Genomic DNA, 18,877 nt, shown 5'->3' on the forward strand with positions numbered 1-18,877 from the left:
TATTATTCTAGGGTCTCTACTTTACATTATAAAGCACCTTGAGATGTCTGCTGTTGTGATTTGATGCTTCATAAAACTGAATTGGACTGAATTTAAATTTCATGAACTGTTCATTATTGTTAAACAGTGATGGAAAACAAATTTCTGGGTGAGAAATCTTTGCATATCTTTACAGTTTAGATATCAATGGATGAACTGCGACACTCCCAAAGGTCAGCACAACATGCTAGTAGGCATATTCACTACTGCATGGCAATTATGCATGAGGGGCTGTTAAAGTGACAAGAACTATAGTAATGCAAACATGTATGCTTCTAGCAGCATTATTAACTATAGGCCAAACGGTCACATTAACATGTGGAGGCAGAAGATTACATAAGAGCACCAATGGAGATATGACTAATACAGTGATATGACAAAAGAGATATGACTAATCTACTTCCCAACAGGCAACGAGCCACTGGCTGGGATATACACCCTATGGACTTGTGTCTACCAATCATCTTTATTTATTTTTTAACAAGAACTTCCCCTAGAGCTGCTTTGTGAGGCCAATATAGTCTCTATCCATTACTACAAAGTTTTTAGCTTTCAGCAGCATCTGCTTGAAGTGCTAAAACACATGCAGACATCTCTGGGCTGTCAACAACTCATCCTTCACACTGTAATCGAAAGCGAATGACAGTGATAACAAGACGTCCTCAGAGGAAAGCATTCTTTCATAAACCTGTAGCAGATCTTTCACCAGAGCGCCCAGATATTTGGATATTATGAGTAATATACAACAGCCTTAACTTTGTACTGTTACCACTGCTATTTCTGCTATATCTACTGCTACTGCTAAAATAATAGTCACATTCATGTCATCACATTCAAAATGAACACATTTTTTTTGTTTTGTTTTTTTCTTAAAAATCACTCTTTGTATCAAGTTTTATCAAATGTAGCATTTGGAGGATTTTGCACGTCATTAAAATGATCACAAACTTTTTTGGAAACTAGTTTATATGATTTGGGTCAATGTGGAGACCATTGCTGTAGAAGAAGAAGAAGAAGAAGAAGAAGAAGAGAAGAAGAAGAAGAGGTTCAACTTGAAATGAATGAAATGAAACAAGAAATAAATATCACACTCAAATAGTTCTTCGTTTCTTATCCTGGCCGTTCATGTCCCGCTCATGCTGGCACACCAAAACTCTGCAAAATGCAACAACAGCCTTCTGTTTAAATTTACAATAATGTGCTTAAAAATAGAAGAGTCCGAGCATTTTAATACTCACTCGAGGGTTACCAGACAAACAACAGATAACAATATCAGTCACTGTGTGTCATGTTTGCACATGGTGACTCTATTGTTTACTGAATTTACTATTTATTGTTGTTTTATATCATTTTGGTTTGTTCCATCTTGTGAGGTCAATATGCGGGTTTACAGTCACTAAATGTTCCAATACTGCTCATCTGAAATAGACACTGTAGGTCTTTTGAAGCAGGACATGCTGCTGCTGGTAATGGATAAAAATGAAAAAAGAAAGAGGTCAACTACACAGACAAGGTGTAATCAGAGTGCTTAACAATTTGTGGACCACCACCCGATGTAAGGTTTATGACATGGTTCCCCCAAATTAACAGTACTAGCAATTACCAAAATATTTTTTTCTGTAATGGTTAATTCACCAGTACGTGCAACCTCTTTAATCAAAATTATATTTTTACTGCTAAAATATATTTATTGATGTTATCCATGAATTTTCATATTTAAATTTGGCCAAAAAAAGCACAAAAAAGCCCATTACTTTTTAAACTGTAATTTTGTTGAAAATTAAAGTTTTTTTATTTGCATTCTTGAACAGAAAAATAATTAAAACAACAAACAGTGGATTCGGTTTGACATTTGCTCAATAACATATTTATTTTTGTTTTAAATAAGTAAGTTTTTGATAGATTTCTAAAATATTTGTGTTGTCTTGTTTTTATTGACAGGTGGTCTAATAAATTTCTTAACACCGCACCGTTATTTTAACAAGTCTTATCTTTACTAAAAAAAAAAAAGAAAAAAAAAAAAGCTTCTCTCTGATATTTGCAATCACACATATTAAAGACAACTAACCAACAAACCATGCAAGAATAAAATGGTTCAGTAGACAATAAATAGCCTTTGGATCCACTACTATTAAATGACCCAATCATACTACACGATAGTTACCAGCAGTCTCATTTATCATCCAATTATGGTTACTACAGTGACTCGTAATTTATGATCATGTCACCTGGAAACAGCCACATATACAGGTGTGCATGCCTAATATATTAAATAATAAATAAAGTTTGCATTCATGTAACCACAATTCCAAAAAGTTGGAACAAAGTATACAATGTAAAAGAGAATTATTTTACTTGAAAATCCCATAAGAAGATAAAAAAATAAAACATTTCAACTGAGAAAACTGTACCATTTTATGAAAAGAAAGTAATTTTTCAATTTGATTGCAGGAACTGGACTGCAGGCTGGTCAGTTCATTGATTGCACTCTTTTGTTACAAAATCATACTGTTGTAATAACAGGTAATAACTTAAGTATGTGGTTTAGCATTATCTTGATGAATCAAGCAAGGCTTTCTTTGAACAAGATATTGCCTTGAAAATTTGTTGCTCTGAAACCTGAACCTGTATATACATACTAACACTGATGGTACCTTTCCCAGTGACAATTCCATAGACACTGATGTAACCCCATACATTCAGAGATGCAGGCTTTTGAACTGAGCACAGATAACAAGCCGGATGGCCCCCCTCCTCTTCAATTTCAACTTGTCTGACCACAGAACAATTTTTCACTTTGTCTGAGTCCATTACAAAAATCCCAGAAGAGAAGATGGCCACACTTCTGGATCATTTTTGTGTACGGCTTCTTATTTGCATCATAGAGCTTTAACATGCATGGCAGACTGTTCTCACAGACTGTGATTTCTGGAAGTGCTTCAGTGCCACCATCGGCATCCAATACTGATATTCAGCCTGGTCCATTGCACACAAAAATTTAAACATAATATATGATTAATAAAAAGAGTTATCCATTATTTTTATTTAAAATTGAATGAAAGAAAACAAAAGTTGTATGACCACCTAAGATTTAGGACCTAGAGCATATATAAACACACAAAGCTCTGAATTATGACATCTGTGTGTTATATTCTTTACTATATTGTTTTGGTAGGCTGCATTTCCTTCTTTCATTTACCTCACATGTCAGCATATTCTGCATTATTACTCTAACTCAGCACTATACACCCACAAGGAAACCTGCACATAGAGTTGCAGCCTTAGTCTCCTCTCTCACTTTGCGACACACAGTAGATCAACTACTTCTAAGTAGCCCCGTGTACACATTAAATCTTCTTCTCATATATGCAGGGCATACACACATAGTTATACTCCTTCTTGTTGCTCTAGTAGGTACAAGAGAAGCAGACCGGAGCCCCCTGTTTTCTAGCCGCGGCACCAGGTCACAGAGTTACATCAGACACAGGCGCAGTGTGAAGTGAGGCAGCATGAGAGATGAGACGAAACATAAGGAGAGACTAAAGGAGAGGGAGGCCATACTCTGAAAACAAAAGTGGAGAAAGTGAGAGAAAGGACTGATGAGAGGACATTTGAGGGACAAAAAAAAAACAGCGTGATAGATGGAAAGAAAGAGATGGAGTTTGTTGGGAGGCATGTGATGAAGAGATGAAACATTTCAGCCATAATTAGTGAAGTTGTGCCAGTCTCAGAAACTCCCTGAGGCCTTGATGCAGAGGCTCGAGCAGGGGCCATGTCTTTCAACTCCACCTGGCTGCTGTTTCAATCAGTTAGCAGTACAAGAGTTTCACATTCTCTGGCACTGCTGCTGCTAACTTAAAATCACAAAATCCACTAAGCCATTTACTGTGTAACCTTCAATCCATGTTGCCTAGTAACATTGCTTGAACACTCTCATTCCAAAACAGCGTATTCATTTTCGAAAACAATCACTGTATGAGATGTACCCAGCAAATATTTGAAAACCAGAAGCGCATACACAACACAAGGCCAGTGATGGTTCAAACAATCAGCTTCTGCTCTGGTTTCTCTAACACACACTTTACAGCACTCCCCTAACTTCTCCAACACCCTGGCGGCAGTGATAGGGAAGCATGCTTAACATGTTACCAGAGCTGCAACAGCCCAGGTGCTCTTTCCGTTCATACACAGGACATATTCAGTGTCGAACGTCGGGTCATGCATATTTTGGAATAACTCAGGACTCCAAGTAGCGGGTTTGCCACATTTTTACTACTTGTGTGTAAAACATGGACTTAAAAATATACGTGCATTGCCAGGAAGGAGGAATATGCTCCAAAGGACGCATAAGAGAAAAACATAAGCAGACACAGAACAAATCCTTCTTAATTCTTGTGAATTAAAGGTTGTGGCATGCTCCCAGTTGGACAGGCGGGATAAATTCAGGTGGGAGAAGTGAAAATATGGCAAGCAAGGCATTTAACAGCTGTACTAGATGAGCTGCCAGGTGTGAATATATAACTGTGCAAGTGCAAACCAGGGAACATTTGTAAAAGAAAAAAAGGGAGGGAAGGGAGACAAAAGGCATTCATACTTGCAAAACCATTACAAAAACAAGGAAAAAATGCTCAAATATGATTGCCCCTGCCAACAAAAGTTTATAATTACACTTTTAGCTCACCTTTATTTTTATTTAAACAGAGAATAGGCGTAGTTTTTAATTACCTTACAAAGACACTGCTGGCAATGAACATGCAGTGCCTTTCCAAATGAATACAGTGGCATATTTATGCAAAGTATTTAGACAAAACAGTGGTTCCACCTGTACTCTGGTAAAGTCTCGTACAATTTTGTATGTGATGACTGAGTCATTACACTAATTAACACTTTACCGTACAAGTTGCACAATCTTTTACAACCTTCAGAATTTTTTTATGCTCAAAAGGTCATGTGAGTGAATAAAGTAAGCTCTGCACTATCAAGTTTTCTTGAAGTTGTATATTTACCCATGGTGTTTGACTAAATGTTTGGATTACTGCTAAAAGAATATATATTTATAATGCATTTATGCTTTTGTTTAACATCTCAGAGCAGGACATGTAGAAAATTTACAGAGCATTTTCTTTTTTTTTTGCTTTAAAGCATTACTTTAAATTGTGTGATTACATAAAATACAACATTAACATAAAATCTCTCACTCAACCAAAGTAGCCATTTTTCTTAAATTATGGCTCTGCCATAAATTGTTATTTGACTTGCTGAAATATTTACTATGTACCCATGACAATATTTCAGTCTCTACATTCCTAGCTGGATTAATTTAAGAAGAATAGAGAAAACATGTTTAGTTCTCAACTGGAAAAGGGTGGAGTGCCCATTCCAGGTTGAGAAGGAGTTGCTGACCCACCTGGGGGATCTTGTTCTTGATTGAAGAGAGGGAGATTGACAGGTGGATTGATCCAGTGAAGTGGGTGCTGTACCAGTCTGTTGAAGTGAAGAATGAGCTGTGGGTAGTAACCAAAAGAATGTGATTTCACATACAAATAGCTGAAATTAGCTTTCCCTGAAGGGTCTCTGGGCACTTCCTTCAAGATAGGGTGAGATTCAACTGCTGCTACTCATCCGCACTGAAATGAGCCAGTGGACAAGTTTGGCCATCTTATTAGGATGGCTCCTAGATGGTGAAGTGTTCTGGGCATCACCTACTGGTTAGACCCAGGACAGGCTGGAGAGTTTCTCTGTTGCCTATGTAATGCAATGAGCTGGACAAAGCAGCCAGTGAAAGGAAGTCCCAGCAAAGTGGATTGATGGTACAAAGATGAATCTGACTGATCAGTTTGTTTCTAGTCATTCAGTATGTCTTAGTCTTTTAGGCACCATATTCTAAATAACTGCAGGATTTTCCTATGTTGTTGCTACGTTGTATACATTCTGCTGCTTCAGCTGCAAATGAGGTACTTTTTATCCTCTACCTTATATAATAATCAGTCTGTATGAAGCATATAGACTGACTCAAATAAGCATGCACACATGAACACAATGCATTTTCTAATAACACATGTTCATATGCATACTGCCTACTCATACTCACACAACATAAGAAAAAAGGAAATCAAGACAAGAGTGTAATTGCAACCTAAATCCAGTGATTAGAGGGTGTGAAGCGAAGAGAAGCTGATCAGCTGATTTGGTTGATTAGCCTGATGCTGACAACTTTAATTCACTGCACAGAGTCAAACAGAGGACATGGCAGCATAAAAAAAAATGTGCCATGCTCTCTGTTTTGGAGACTTAAACACAGACTTAACAATGTGGTGTATGCTGTACAGTGCAGCAAGGAATGCCCAGACCTCTACATTGGAGAGACCAAACAGCCACTTCACAAGCACATGGCACAACATAGAAGAGCCACCTCCACAGAACAAGACTCAGCAGTCCATCTGCATCTTAAGGATAAAGGTCACTCTTTCGAAGATGCCAATGTTCACATTTTGGACAGAGAGGACAGATGGTTTGAAAAAGGAGTGAAAGAAGCCATTTATGTCCACTGTGAGCGACCATCTTTGAACAGAGGCGGTGTTTTATGACAGCGGTCCCCAACCCCCGGGCCTCGGACTGGTACCGGTCCGTGAGTCGTTTGGTACCGGGCCGCGAGAGTTGAGGCTCAGGTGTGAAATGTATAAATCTCAGGGTTTGCAGCATTATTTTGTTATCGTTTTTATTGTTAACTTGGTTTTCCTGGGTCTTTTTACGTGTGTTATGAATAAATCTTCTTTTTTTCGGTACCGGTACTAGTTTTATTTTGTTATATTTATCTGCAACACCTTAAAGGCCGGTCCGTGAAAATATTGTCGGGCATAAACCGGTCCGTGGCGCAAAAAAGGTTGGGGACCACTGGTTTACGACGCCAACTGTCTGCCATCTATAATCCAGTTTTGAGTTCCCTCCCCAGATGCCTTAACGCCCACTCACATCCTGGGCGGTCTGACCTCAGGAAATCGCATGATAAGGTGGGGCCAGGTTTCACAATGAGCTCACCCAAAACTCTGGCTGATTGTGACCTAAACCCACTTTCACACCTTGGCTCAGGTGATTAGAGGATCATCAGGGGGTCCTTTGTCCCTCTGTGGGGGGGATACTCCCACTAGGTTTAAATCTGGGACTCCCCACCATTTGACCTTAGAACTGAAGAAGCTGAAGAAGAGGTGAAACATCTTCAAGCAACTTAAAGAAGTCCAGACGCTTTTCTTTGCAAGCTCCTTTGACTCACCTTCTCTTAGTGAATAGCATCATTCACTTGAACTAGTGAATTATAACTTTGCATTTTTAGTGTTAAGTATAATTTGTTTTTTAAAATAGATCTCTAGAATATAGATCAGAAATCGATCATGCTTAAACATTCAAACCATCCTTTTTCAGCTTCCTTTAGTCCATTTGTCTATGTCTTTTGTAGATGGCCTGGTTGAGGGCTATAGGGCCTACAGTCCTGGTTGCTTTCTGTATTTTTTTTAATGAAATTTCATCATCCCCAACTGCAAAATCCTCCAGAAGTTTGACAAAAGGTCAAACTACAGAGCCCAGTTCTCAGAGGGGTGGTAAACTCTCTTCCTGTTTTTCATGAGTCTCTTGGCACTGAGTGCTGAGGAGCTGATATTGCTGACAATTTGATGGAGTTGCCAGAAGTGAGGATACCCTACATGTGGCGAGGAGGTTGTAGTTATGAATATGAGAGCTCTGCCTCTCCCCACTGTGCTGAGGCTGAAGGGCAGTCTCGTTCATGTAAAGGGTCTTAATTTAAGAGCAGTACAAATCAAGGATCTGACTGTTAGTTGGCCAAATGGCTGTTTGACTGTTTGACTACAGTAAAGAGGGAAAAAAACACTAGAATAGGATGATTACAACTTCTGTAGGATTTTTTTTTTTATTACATAAATCTATACCTTGTCCCCATGTCAGCCGCACCAAAAAAGGCGTAGGAGTGTACTAGCAGGGAGATACAGCATGACATGTAATACCAAAAGGTTGGTATTACATTTACACTGAAAAATTCTTTTATCTTCAAGTTGAAAAAGATTATTTTTTCCTAAACCAAACTTCACTGGTGCGTGACTGATTGACAAGACTTTTGAAGGCTGCAGTCTTTTCACTGGTGATAGAGTTAGCAGTTGGGTAAACATGGAAGATAATTCTCATTTTATGTACTGCAGCAGTTACCAGTTTAAAAATGTAACATTACCGACCACTAGCTTGTTCCTCAGACTGGATAATTATCTGATGTTTGGAAGTACGTCAGGGCCAATGATGTAAATGTAAATGCATGAACAGATCATATGCAAAGAGTGTTGTACAGTCACGTCTGCATCACAAAGCAACAACTAACTTATTCAACCGCCTGAAAACATGTCACAAACTGCAGGATAATTAATGCATGAAGGCCAGGAAAAACAGTGCAACAGTTGCTAAAGTAAATCGACCTACATCAATTCAAACCTCCATAAATGCAAGCCAGCTAACAAAGCTGTGTTGGAATCATCAGTGCAATCACGTTTCATTTGTCCAAAGATGTGTGTAATAAACACAGAGTAATGAAGGCTTCAGAAAAATGGTTAATATATTTTTCGAAAGTGGTTATGTCTGCGCCGTAAGCAAGACATCGCAGGGGAAAGTAGAGTGATGTCACAGCTGTCAAACAGCTGGTTAGGAGCTTTGTTCAGACCCATCATGCATGCAAAATGAATGGACTGAAATACTTTGTAATATTTTTGTGCAAAAAATAATTTACAAGGATTAATAGACAGGTTTTTAATACAATTGCAGTTTTTCTAGTAAGAGATGAACAACACCTCCTTGGGTGAACAAAAAGGACCAATTTTATTTTGAGGCAGTGGTGCTTTTATGTGACAATGTAATGAAACTTTGTTAACAAAAACAATGAATAACCATGACAAATAATCGTGAAATCAAAATTGATTAAAATAAATGTGATTTTGTCTATAATTGTGCAAATCTAACCAGAACTACTGAAAAAGGATACAGCCAGGGATCATCTGATCATCTGTGCAACCAACTACTTATCAAATGCAATTGTCTCACTGCAAACCAAACTTGTGTCCTTATGCCAGCGGTCCCAAACCTTTTTTGCGCCTCAGACCAGTTTAAGTCCTACAATATTTTCACAGACTGGCCTAAAAGGTGTTGCAGATAAATACAACAAAATAAAACCAGTACCTGTACCAAAAAAGAAGATTCATTCATAACATACGGGAAAAGACCCAGGGGAACTGAGTTAACGATAAAAAAACGATTAAAAAATAACAATAAAAAACAATAAAAACCCTGAAAACCATCAATTTTACTCCCGAGCCTCAACTCTCGTGGCCCGGTACCAAACAAAGCAGCGGTCCACATCCCCAGGTCCAGAGGTTGGGGACCGCTGCTTTATGCTATACTAACAAGACTGATCTCTCCCCTACTAAGAGGAAAAGCTAAAACAAAAACACCAACTTTCAGGAGCTCAAATAAAACAAAAGGACAGCTCAGTAAAAATGCATGCCTCATAAGTTAAAACCCAACAGTCTCAAGCTAAAATAAAATAAAACAGCCTAAATAAGATAGCAGCAAAGGAATCCTATAAAAAGAAGAACAATTGTTATCCAGGGTTCATACAGGCCAAACTACAGACTTAATGTGCAATCCACCAGTCACCAAGAGATATAACAGAGCTGGTCCACTAACACCAGGATCAGACAATGACAAAAAGGGAGTTGCTAAACATGCTTTGCTAATTAGCCTAAACACATTAAATCCTTTTCCCATTATACCTGTAAGCACCACTGTCATCTGCAGCCGGAGTGAGCCAGAAAGCCAAGAGACACAGAACACTGGGATGCAATTGTGTTTTATAATCAAGCTGTGATTTGGGGAGCTAGAGGAGGAGTCAGGGTTAATGCAGTGTTCAATAGCACTGCTTGGCAAGGAGCGCTTTACACTGGGAGAGTTCAGCACCACAGCGTCAACGCTTAACACATTCATTAGATCACTTGTCATTAAGACAGCAAAAGACAAATATTTTAGAAATTTGTCAAAAACATTTTGATTGTAAAACTTATTTATTAATCAAATAACAAACTAAATTCACATTTTTAGACCCACACTGCACTTTTAAGAGAAGTCAGGTACAGTGGGGCAAAAAAGTATTTAGTCAGCCACCGATTGTGCAAGTTCCCCCACCTAAAATGATGACAGAGGTCAGTAATTTGCACCAGAGGTACACTTCAACTGTGAGAGACAGAATGTGAAAAAAAAATCCATGAATCCACATGGTAGGATTTGTAAAGAATTTATTCGTAAATCAGGGTGGAAAATAAGTATTTGGTCAATAACAAAAATACAACTCAATACTTTGTAACATAACCTTTGTTGGCAATAACAGAGGTCAAACGTTTACTATAGGTCTTTACCAGGTTTGCACACACAGTAGCTGGTATTTTGGCCCATTCCTCCATGCAGATCTTCTCGAGAGCAGTGATGTTTTGGGGCTGTCGCCGAGCAACACGGACTTTCAACTCCCGCCACAGATTTTCTATGGGGTTGAGGTCTGGAGACTGGCTAGGCCACTCCAGGACTTTCAAATGCTTCTTACGGAGCCACTCCTTTGTTGCCCGGGCGGTGTGTTTTGGATCATTGTCATGTTGGAAGACCCAGCCTCGTTTCATCTTCAAAGTTCTCACTGATGGAAGGAGGTTTTGGCTCAAAATCTCACGATACATGGCCCCATTCATTCTGTCCTTAACACGGATCAGTCGTCCTGTCCCCTTGGCAGAAAAACAGCCCCATAGCATGATGTTTCCACCCCCATGCTTCACAGTAGGTATGGTGTTCTTGGGATGCAACTCAGTATTCTTCTTCCTCCAAACACGACGAGTTGAGTTTATACCAAAAAGTTCTACTTTGGTTTCATCTGACCACATGACATTCTCCCAATCCTCTGCTGTATCATCCATGTGCTCTCTGGCAAACTTCAGACGGGCCTGGACATGCACTGGCTTCAGCAGCGGAACACGTCTGGCACTGCGGGATTTGATTCCCTGCCGTTGTAGTGTGTTACTGATGGTGACCTTTGTTACTTTGGTCCCAGCTCTCTGCAGGTCATTCACCAGGTCCCCCCGTGTGGTTCTGGGATCTTTGCTCACCGTTCTCATGATCATTTTGACCCCACGGGATGAGATCTTGCGTGGAGCCCCAGATCGAGGGAGATTATCAGTGGTCTTGTATGTCTTCCATTTTCTGATGATTGCTCCCACAGTTGATTTTTTCACACCAAGCTGCTTGCCTATTGTAGATTCACTCTTCCCAGTCTGGTGCAGGTCTACAATACTTTTCCTGGTGTCCTTCGAAAGCTCTTTGGTCTTGGCCATGGCGGAGTTTGGAGTCTGACTGTTTGAGGCTGTGGACAGGTGTCTTTTATACAGATGATGAGTTCAAACAGGTGCCATTCATACAGGTAACGAGTGGGGGACAGAAAAGCTTCTTACAGAAGACGTTACAGGTCTGTGAGAGCCAGAGATTTTCCTTGTTTGAGGTGACCAAATACTTATTTTCCACCCTGATTTACGAATAAATTCTTTACAAATCCTACCATGTGGATTCATGGATTTTTTTTTCACATTCTGTCTCTCACAGTTGAAGTGTACCTCTGGTGCAAATTACTGACCTCTGTCATCATTTTAAGTGGGGGAACTTGCACAATCGGTGGCTGACTAAATACTTTTTTGCCCCACTGTATTAATCAAGCATAACATTCATCCACTACCACAAGTATCTTATGGCTGTATACGTTAAGTAGCTTAACCAAAAACTAACAATGTGCTTTTGTTGTTACTTTTTCTTTCTTTTTATTACAGAAAATCCATTAAAAATAGAATTTTGCTTAAAAATCTGATATACTGATGGACTGGCAAGCCCAGTTTTTAGGGTTGCTAAAAACTGGTTGTTGTACCTGCTAAGAACGTTAACCCTTCAGTAGCTTTTCTAGAGTTATAGTAATAGATAGTTATCTTTGATGTCTTTTATCTAATTAAGTCCTGAGAAACTCTTGTGTTGCCATTTAAAAACTTCTTACTGATGAAGTACAGAGTTACGAATAAATAAATAATACTCAAAGGTGTCTTTTTAGTCACAAAAGCCCTATCATCTTCTGATCACCAATTTAGATCAAAAACATACTAGATACAGATAGTTTCAATCAATCACTCCCTATTTAGTGGCAAAATAGACAGTACAGTCTGCCATTAACTTTAGCACACATACAGTTACGGAAGAGCTATAATAAGTGGGTAAACATGTGTGGGTAAACACACATTTGCAATTGAAAGGTCTACATTTTTTTTTTAGTAGCCTACACTGTTCTCCAGCCCCCAGAGAGAAATTAGATTTCTAGGTTTAGTAAAAACAAAGCACTAAAACACAATAGAACAATGGCTCTTTTGTATGGAGCTGAAACAAATGCTTCTGCCAATGTAATGGTCTCATTGCTGCCCAGACCACACAGTGCTGCGCCTGACTGATTGATTTTTTAGCAGCAACATTTGTACAGTAGTTGTTATATGTTATGTTATGCTAATACTCCCACCTCACAGATAATTCTTATTTGGCATTCGGCTGACTCTTAAACAGAAAAGAATTTTCATTCAAGGGCAAACAGACATTTAATCGTCAGTGCATTCAGGAAAGGCTTCTTCGCAGACACTGAGCTGTACAGACACTTTAACAATTACATTTAATTAACTCTGAGGGACTTTATCTGAGGTTGTTTCCACAAATATGGCAACAGTGCTTTAAGCAGTCATCATACCACCATAGGTAAACAGCAGTCCTATTTGTGGTGATCTTAATACAACTATTTGTTGTCTCAAGTGAATATAACAGATGGTTTACTCAGTGGGGGGTCAATGGGCCTTTAATTTGTTGTGTCAACATTTTATTTCATATATATAACAAGCCCGTTTCAGTTATTGCAGTACGAGCTTATTTTTTTCCGGTGCGTTGCTGCGGGATGAACACTGTGCACTGGACTCTGACAATCCAGGGCCATAGATTACTGGGACCCTGTTTTAATGAAGTAGCTGGATGTCGAGGAGATTTGCAGCGGATAGTAAATAAGGATAAAAACTCTGCTGAAGTGCAGCCTTATCATTTTCTACGTGTAAGCAAACTGTCTGTCTAAAGTCAGCACTGTTAGTGTAGCGACAACGTGATGTTCGTGTTACAGCAGGTTACATTAGGTCCTATTTTCACTGTGGTGCTAAGAGGTAATTTTATGTAGCGAGGTAACAGCAGGTTAAAAAAATAAAATAAAATAAAAGATACTGTTGCCATGTCCTCTTAGCTATGGAACAGCTATAGGACAGTGGCAGAATAGGTATAAAAAGAAAGTGTACAGCTACAGGAGGTAATCTGCCAGGGCTCAGAGGAGCCGAGCACCAGGCAGACCGATGGATGATGATGAATGTGTGTACATGCATGTGTTTGTGTGTCTGTGGGTGGGTGTAGTGACCCAGTCACCAGCAGGGTAGTGGATAAAGAGGCTAAAACAGTGACCCAACTGTAAACCTCTCAGCCAAGTCACATTGAGCTTAGCTTAGAGGGTTCACATTTGCAGCTCTACTTTCATTTCATAAAGCAGCATCCGCCCGAATAACTTTGTGTCTTCACTCCCCAAAAAATACTTCTAAAAGAATGAGTCACTGAATTTTCCCTAAATCATTGCACTCATCCCAAAAATAGTACTTTTTGGCCCAGGCAATTCTGTTAAAAGAAATCCACCATGAGTAGGTGGTGGTTCTATCAGCAAACACTAGCTGCAGCCATCATCTGTAAAAATGGGTGTCATTTTAAAAGCATTTTTCCCCAGTGGTTCATAGGTTCTGTTTCTGTTATCCAAGTAATATGACATTAAAAAAATGAAAATAAATAAATCGGGGTGGTAGATGTTGTTTTTATAAAGAAGTAGATAGATATGGGAGTCATGGTCTTGCACTTTTGCTTTTTCCAAGGTTGGGTTGGTTTATCACACCTGCTGTCCGTCAGTTTACTGCTGATATTTAAGAACCAGCTCCAGCATCCACTCTGTCAGATTTTCTTCCTCATAGTAACCAGGCTCATCCATGAAGCCTTAATGTCTCTGTTTTCCTTGCTATCCTCTGTGGCTGAAGAGCAGCTCCTTCTCTCCAGTAACACCTACCTGTCCCTGTCGAGGTGGTCCACTCCTTTTAGATTCCTCATCAGAAAACTCACTGAAACAACTCACCTTCCTGCACAGACAAGGAACAGTTCTGTGGAAATCTTGTCAGTGGATTAACCGACGCTGACCTACTGCTCCTCTTTCACAGGGGCTCCAGTCCCCATAACCAGTTAGCTTTGTTGCTATTTAGGTGTTCAACACTACATCTTTATATACAGTAAAATGCATTTACATCTGTGTATGATTACAGGACCACATCAACCTTTCATTATCTAAATAAATGATTGTACTACTACACTCATCAGCCAGACTCTGTCCACCTCCAGATTTTGTTCAATCAAATATACACCCTCATAGTAAAACATGGTTTTACCTGTAGAATAATATCCTTCTGACAACAACACATATAACTAATTCAAATAACTAATTTAAACAATTCGTTTTCCAACATTAATCTTCTGATAGTCCCTAAACACAGTAAAGTTGGCTTCATCGGTTCATATCTTCAGTTTGAAGATATCAAATAAAAGTGTATTAAACAAGTTATATTATTGTTGCCGTTATAAAATAAAAATGCTATAATACATTGTTACAGGTGCATAAAGCCTACAAATGGGTCATTATTGAGTTATTGGTAGATTGTTGCTAGGCAACATGATGAAATCATAATATCTGGTATGGATAAAAACCTGTTAAAGTGGGCTGAAACAGACTGCTTTGTGGAGCGACCAGAACTATCTACTCACAAATAAAGCACAGCAGAGTGTGGGTTTAGCAAATGATTCTGTGCCAGAGTTCAACCGACAGCTCAATTAGTTCCACAATCCCTACAAAACAAATTACTGAGTGATTTATCACTTCAACAATACCATTTCAATTAGCTATCTTTTATCTATTGTGGTTAACTTTTTAGATTACAGGCAACAGTGATTTAGTGTCAGATTTCCAAACTTTTCCGATCTGTGACTCCATGACAGATGGAAATTTTTCAAAGACAGATATTTTATGAGTTTTCTCAGTTTGCCCAAGATCTGAAAGCCTGCTGAACAAGATCTAAACAAGTATTATTTGTTTGTCTTGTCTTGTATGAATGTATTTCTTTTGTTTCTCCTTGTCCCTGTCTACTTGGGCGTGACTTAGCCAATTAACCAATACCTACCTATTATATGTCAGCTGAACTATCTAGGAAGTTTTGACTGGTTAATTTGAATTTTTTTTCTGTTTCCTGTCTTGTATTTAAGCAATTTTTACAATGTTTTACTATGACCCTGATGAAGGCCACAAGCTGAAACGCGTTGGTCAATTCTTAAAGTTGTTCATCTTCCCTCAAGTGTTGCTGGAGTTCCTGCTTTGTGAATTCTTTCATCCTCTCCATGCACCTGTCTACTGTTTTGCAAAAAGCAGCCAAACAAACCAAAACAGTGTTAAATAAAACATAATTTAAACAACTGTGAAGAACCACATGCAAATTGCTCTGTTTCTGCAAAATTGTAGTATGTTAACAGTTAAAAAAATACTCCTCCTGTAAGACAAACAGATATATTCTTTAACTATTTAATTGTTTTTGTTGATGGTCGATTTCTTATCATGGTTCCATCTAATAGATTCCCTGCCTTTTTTCAGCATTATAAACACGAGCATCACTTAGTATCTTCTCATTCTTTTTTATATCATACAGATTTAATACGGATTTTATGAAAAAAAGACAAAGCCAGACAGTTAATGATTATGTGCTGCTTTGTGCATCACAGAATCAGTGTGAAACAATAATAAAAATAAACATCACATTTATATAACATGAAATCATCTGTGGGACGATGTTTTGTTTTCTCTTCGGCTCTGTTGCACCGGGAGTGTGTATGTGTGTGAAAGGGTTTAGTGATATTTGAAATCAGAAAAAAATAGAGCTCAGTAAATATCAGGGAGAAATATGGAGATAGATAGGGTTGCATATGAGGCGAACAAAGGAGAGTGAAGCGACGGAGCTGAGGAGCAGAGTGTAACTGGGAGGCAGCGTGAATGATGGATGGATGATGGGCAATAGGTAGGAGTGAGGAAGGAGGGTGGGTGGGATGCAGGGAAAATGGAGGGAGCGATGTAGGAATGATGGTGGGAGTATAGAGAGAAAGGAAGAGGGAGGGGGGGAACAACAGTGGGAAGCATGGAGGAGGAACAGTATGTCATGCATTGTTTTATTCTCATCCAGAGGCCAGTGAGAGGAGGCAGATACCTGCTGATTATTCTGTTGTATTATCTAACACTAAAGACCGAAAATGTGTTTGTTTGCGTATTTGCAGAGTGTTAGATAAGGACCGCTGTTGGAATGAAGCAAACATTTACACTGTTGTTACCCACTTCACTTCCTTTTCACCTCACCTTTTCTCAGCTTTATACCCTGATTGTTCTCTTCTCTTTCGTCATCATTTTTCTTCCACGGTTACCCTTTGACTTGCCCTGTCATATTTTCTGTCTCTCTCCTATTTGAACTCCTCTCTTCCTATCCAGTATTTGCTCCCTTTTCTTTCCTCATCCCATTTTCTGCAGTATTCTAGGAACTTCATGTTTTATATTAGAGCTCAAACAAAGAAAAAAATTCCTACAAGATGTCTAAACTGGACAATGAACACGTAGAGTGCAAAGAGAGGGCATAGATAGATTGTTGAGGTAAATAAATTACCTAAACGTGACATGCATCCCTGCATCTATCAGTTGTACAGGTCGTTAATTCTGCGCCTTGTGTTTATATGCTACCTTGATACAGTCTAATATGCGGCCAGATAATATAAATTCAACCCAAAACACTCACATATCCTGTATACATAAATTGAAATATGTTGTCTTGCACTACAGTATGACATGACTTCAAATCACGTGTTGGAAATGAGCATTTTCCACATCTCTTCTCCTCAAAGGGTAAAAGGTAATGCTTACATGAGGAGATGGGCATGCTGCCATACGAAAATGAATGTTTTATAAGGCTGATTTTGTCTCTTGACACATTGCTGAAATGTTTATGGGCCAAAGGGAGGTAGCCCAATGCCAAATGTGACCACGTTTGCACATCAATGTGTGTTAATGTGATGTATATGCATACACTGTAACACGTTTGAATTCATAAATGTGGGTGATTAAGTGTGTGCAAACCCTGTTGAAAGCTACATGAGATGTGCAAGTTTAAAATGTTTCCCATTCCTTTAGTTTAAAAAGCAAATTCCACAGTAACCCGGCCACCAGTGAGTTAGCATATGACTAACGACAGCTGATGACACATTCCTCTGAAAATGACAATCTGTTTTACTGAGCAAGCAATAATAGTAGATAATAGTACATCTCACATTTGGTGACAAAACTCAATGGCAGTGAAAGCAAAGAAATCTTTCCCTGAATGTTTGGCAAAATTGCAAATTACAAAGACAGACAAACGTCGTGGCTGTTAGTAACGTGCTGGGTTGCCACTACAATGGTTTTGTAATGCACTGTCTATGATTCTCTAAGTATATGAAGGTCTGTTGGATTGGTGGAACTTCACACCCCATAAAAATATTCTCTAATTTGGTGTTTTGATGATCATGGAAGGGAGTGGGTAGCATTTTGGTCCAAAAACTCTCGTAGGTATTTAGCTAGGTTGAGATCTGTTGACTGTGAAGGCTGTAGCATATGATTCACACCATTTTCATCCTCATTAAAACCAATTAATGACAGCCCATGCACTGTGGATGGAAGCATTGTGATCCTGGAAACGGGTGTTGTGTTGCATGAGTGAAATGAAGAAAATTATTCACAGAGGTTAACAGAGACACTTAGAAATCTGTCGTCATAGAATGATCACTTATATCAACTGTGCAATGACCTTAAAAATCAGAGCACAATTTCAGCGAAATGCTCTCCACAACATAACCAGATGCTATCACTGTAGAGTCAAGGGCTCAAACTCTTCCTTTTTTTTTTTTTTTTGCCTGTCCCTTTTGGCTCTTTTGCCATCAGAATTGAGCACCACTAAACAGGACAGGAGCAGACTGCAGCGGACTGTACGGGCAGCAGAAAGGATCATCGGCGCCCCCCTGCCCTCCATCCAGGATCTGTACCTCTCAAGAACCAGGAAACGGGCAGGGAAAATCATCACAGACCCCTCACACCCTGGCACACAGACTTTTTGATCTGCTGCCCTCTGGCAGACGGTACAGAAGCCTGCAGACCAGGACCACCCGACACAGGAACAGTTTCTTTCCCCTCGCCATCTCCCTTCTAAACAGTTGACCTGTCACACTGCTCCCACTGCCAGACTGCAACTGCACCTTATGTACATTTTGTAGTATTCATTCCACCTCATTCATTTCTGTATTTTATGTATATAAGTTTAGATTCGTTATTTATAGTTGGTTTACACAGCTTTGTGTATGTATGTGTAATGTGTATATATAGACACGTTTGTGTGTGTGTGTGTGATTTACATTGCTGTGCTTGAGAGCCACCATCTACCGGAACCAAATTCCCTGTATGTGTCTGCACATATACTTGGCCAATAAACACGATTCTGATTCTGATTCTGGTTCTGACAATCATGCTACCACACACTTCGCCACCCAACACTCACGA

Source organism: Haplochromis burtoni, unplaced genomic scaffold (assembly GCF_018398535.1).
Source record: "Haplochromis burtoni strain Fernald_Lab_line unplaced genomic scaffold, NCSU_Asbu1 Contig_15, whole genome shotgun sequence".
Lineage (NCBI taxonomy): Eukaryota > Metazoa > Chordata > Actinopteri > Cichliformes > Cichlidae > Haplochromis > Haplochromis burtoni.